The sequence below is a fragment of the Orcinus orca genome, chromosome 12, assembly GCF_937001465.1.
Source record: "Orcinus orca chromosome 12, mOrcOrc1.1, whole genome shotgun sequence".
In the NCBI taxonomy this organism is placed as follows: domain Eukaryota; kingdom Metazoa; phylum Chordata; class Mammalia; order Artiodactyla; family Delphinidae; genus Orcinus; species Orcinus orca.
The window spans coordinates 27,857,457-27,861,817 of record NC_064570.1 but is presented as its reverse complement, the minus strand read 5'-3'; the positions used below and the strand labels follow the sequence as shown (position 1 = coordinate 27,861,817).

Here is a 4,361-nt window from a genome sequence, read left to right as displayed (position 1 = left end):
TATATCGTCTCTTATCTGGGTTTTTGCAATTGCTTCCTAGTCTCCCTGCTGCTTTTGAACTCCTCAGATCAAACTAATTGTAAAATGCATATCTGACCATTCACTCACTCATTCTCAAATGTTTATTTCGCGCTTACTCTATACAAACTATTGTTGAGCAAAAAGTAGACAGTCTCCAAACATCATGAAGACATCATGGTGACAGACAATAACCAAACGATCCTCACAAACTAACGTTGAGTTTAAAGTAATGTTGAACATAACTTTCTAAGCCTCAGTATCCCTATATTTGAACAGGAGTAACCGAACCTACCTCACAATATTTTTATGAAAATAAAATAACTATTAGGAAAGGACCACAGAGTAGATGCTTGATAAACATTTACTTTGTTTTTGAAATCAAATGGCAGCAGTTGGCCTAGAAGATGGAGCTAGAGATAGGGATCAGGAAGTCACTGGCAGAGGATAATCAGAGGAAAAGCCATGAGGGTGAACGAATGTGCCAGAAGAAAGAGAGCTAGTCAGAGGAAGCTCAGGCGCCAGTTCAGACAGTGGTAGGAGGAAGGGGAACCATGGGAAGGAGACTAAGGATTTGTAAGAAAGGCAGCAGAGAAACCAGGGTCTACTGTCATTAAATATTAAATGACTTAGTGGGAAAGATTTACAAATGGTCCTGCATTTGTTTTATTTTCAGAAGTTACTTGCTCTACCATGTTATTTAGAAATAACTACCAAGTTACAATATGAAGGACAAAGATGTAAACATCTTCAGTTATATCAAGAAAATGATCAACCCTTAGCTGGTCTACCAAGCAGTCAACTTTTATTCAACTCAAACAAGTAGGGGAGGAGACCAGTCTAAACTAGTGAAAACTATGAATTATATTCTTCAAATAAATGCAATTTTGTTCTTTCATATCTATACGATGAGATTCTCTTAGGCCAAAAAGAGCATTGGCAAGTAGATACTTTTGCAGTCTTGCTTTCATAAATAAGAAAAATTACTTTAGTAACATATAAAGAATACTTAAATAGATGATATCAGACTACATGCTTGAAAAATGTGTTCTCTCAAGTAGGTTTATTATATCCTTGCAATCTTTTATACTATTTTTTGCTTACTGAATCCACTTAACACAAATAGGTCGAAGACATCTTTATCTTAACCCCGTGTCAACTACCAAAAATTCCAAATTGGCAGTCCAGAGTAATGAGCTTTTACCATGCATAGTGCTCAAGCTATCATAAGAATATTCTTCTCTTTGAAAATCCAGCTATATTTAAGCTATTTCTTTCTAGATCAAAATTTCAAAGGCTAACTGATATTCTTGAACCTAATAAATGTATTTAATTTCATTAATGTTTTCTCTTACAAGAATACAGTTTCTGTGCTAAGGAACTGGTCCCTTTTTTCTGCCCTACCTCCCACCACTGCAGGGCACACCTGGAGCTTTATATGCAGTTTTGAGCATCACATTTTAGGACAAACTCCATTAAAATGAAGCACACTTCAAAGAGAATGAGACTTGGAACCATTTCATATGAGAGATAATTGAAAAAACTCGGAGGCTTGGTCTGGAGAACAGATGACATGGAGAAACAGAGATAATAATACCTCTTTCCAACTATCCGAAAGGCTAGGTGCATAAAAGACACTGACCTTGCTACTTTCTTCAGCTTCAGAGCACTGATCTTCAAACTTACGTGTGCAGGGGGAGCTTATGAAAGCATATGAAAGCAGGGATCACAGCTTCATAGCCACCAGCTGCCATTCAAATGGCCCTGGGTGGAGGAGAATCAAGGAACTACGTTTCCACAAGAACCACAGGTGACTCTGATGCAGGTGATCTACAGAGCACACTTTGTGAAACACTGCTTTGTAGGGTGAACAAGAATCAGTGGGCCAATATCACAAGGAGACAGGTTGCAGCTCAATATACAAAAAAGGCCTTCCTAAGGATTACAGCTTCTCTGAAATGAAAAGACTTGTCTCATATGGTTGTACATTCCCATCACCGGTGGGTTCCAACCAGATCCTGGGTGACCGCAGTAAAGACGTCACAGAGTGCTTGCTTCGACAGCACATATACAAAAATTGGAACAATACAGAGAAGATTAGCATGGCCCCTACACAAGGATGACGCGCAGATTCGTGAAGAGTTCCATACTTTTAATCTGGGATTAGCCTGTTCATACGTGAGGAAGAAGGCCAATGATACTCTAGATTACAACCCTTCCTTTCACTATTAGTAGACAAATTAACTAGTGTTATTTTAAAAAAATAAATTTGAAAAGAATATTTTCTTTTCTACTCTGCACCTCTCACATACTCTGTATCTAACATTTAGCCACAGATGCAGACATTCTGTGGGCTCCATTTATACTTCTGCAGCAAAATGCTAAGCAAAGCGAGTTATACCAAGCTCTCAGCTCACAGGTTTTAAAGGAAATAATGTTCTCAAGCCATAGTCAGATTTACAATTAACATTATAGTTTACTAAGATCCTATAATACATACCATATTCTAAAGTAAAATTTCAAGAAATGTATGGAAAAGTAAAACTACTAATAAATTTATTCATGATAAACTAAGACATGAAAAATTTTAGCAATATGAATTCAGTTATCCCAAAAAAAGGCATGTAGAACACTGAATCTAGATATGTTTTTTGAAAGTGGCTCTTGAGCATTTGCCCCATATTTATGCAAACATATAAGCTTTTAAAGTAAATACCAAACATTTCAGTCAAATATTACTTAATGATTTTAACCTCCACTCTATCTAGTTATTTGAAGATATTTCCTAGTGCCTTCTACTACCAAAAAAAAAAAATGTTAATCTTTTTTTTTTTGTTACTTAAAAACTCTTGATAAATGCTTTTGGCTCTTAAAGGACAGTTATCATGAAAACATTTCATTTCCTACACTGTATACTGTCATGATGATCTATTCCTGTTTCTGTATTAAAGAGGCTGCTAAACGTTATTGAAAATACAATTTGGGTAAATAATATTGAAATGTTGATGTTCTGCAAACAAAGAATCTCCAACGCTCTGTCACTGTTAATTGCAGCTGATTTTTATTTTAACCAGTGGGTTTCCCAGTCCTATCCCAAGTCTGCCAGCAATCAAATCGATTAAAAACCTGACACCACCTGCACCTTTGTCAGCTTACTAACTATTAATAGTCAAGTACCTTTAACTGTAAGCAAATAACATCTATCTCAACACATTGTCTTGTATTATATCTAAATGAAATAAAGAGGGAGGAATAATATCCTAGAGAGTAAACATGGTGTTTTGAGGGGAAATAAAGTACTATGTTCTTTAATTTAAAAAAAAAAAAAGATGTCACAGAAATGAGCATTCAACAAACAGATGGTTGTCTGCATGGAAGCAGAGAGTTTCAATTGCTGATGAGTGTGTTTAATTCTGGATTTGTTAGATAAAGATGCCAGTTCTGACTATCATCTTTTATATAGAAGTTACTTGGTAGTGGGATAAACAAGAAAGCAGAGACTAGAATGACTCCTGTTAATTTTGAAACAGGGACAGTAACTGGTCAATTAACTGTTTTTCCTTGAAGGACCCTAAATTAAACTATAATTAGAGAGGAAATGTTAGAACATTTTATTCTAATTTTTTAATGATGCATTATCTTTGCTACAAGATGAATTCTCAAGACTTGAGAATTTAGCATTGTGTGGGCCAAAGGTGGTAAGAAACCATGAGTGACACAAGTATCTGGAATAAAGAACTAGGATGTGGTAGCAGGGGGTGTATCAGACACATGTTCCATGGGGAGGGGGAAGCAAAGAGATGGAAGGGAAGGAAACAAGGTAAAAAAGTATCTTTTATATTTGTGTTTCACTGACTTTTCTTTCCAAATTTCCATTGCCAGTCTTAAATTTAGTACAAGCCAAGAGTTCAAAGTCAAAATTAATTGCTCTAAAGAGAATGAAAAAGAAACAGGAAGAGAAATGACATCTTTTCACATCCTGAACAAGCCAATTTTGATATTGATAGGGAAAGGGGACTGATTCATGTTAAGTCAGATGTGATGGGAAGCCAATAATGAGACATTAGTTCCATTTGTGGTTTGGCTGTGTGAACTGCCAAGCTACAGGGTGTGAGAGCAAGCTGAGGGCCCAGATTCACGCCCTTTTCCTTCTATGACATAAAATGTCCTTCATCTGTAGGGCAAAAGTACATCCTGTTTGACAAATAGAAATAAAAGTCTAAAAGAAGAAGGGCATCCATGTATCTCTTCATCTGAGATTGAGGGAAGCTGTGCTGGTCAACTGAAGGCCTTTCTGTGGAGGTAACGTTCGAGTTGAGCTCTAAATGACCGAAAGAATCCTG

General features: G+C 36.4%; 1 non-coding gene across 1 annotated transcript; it reads left to right on the top strand.

Moving 5' to 3' along the window:
* The first annotated feature begins 2,065 nt into the window (after window positions 1–2,065).
* On the top strand, window positions 2,066–2,172 carry LOC117197222 (U6 spliceosomal RNA). The gene has a single exon (XR_004477761.1). It is a non-coding gene; the product is annotated as a U6 spliceosomal RNA (small nuclear RNA).
* Window positions 2,173–4,361: the final 2,189 nt, after the last annotated feature.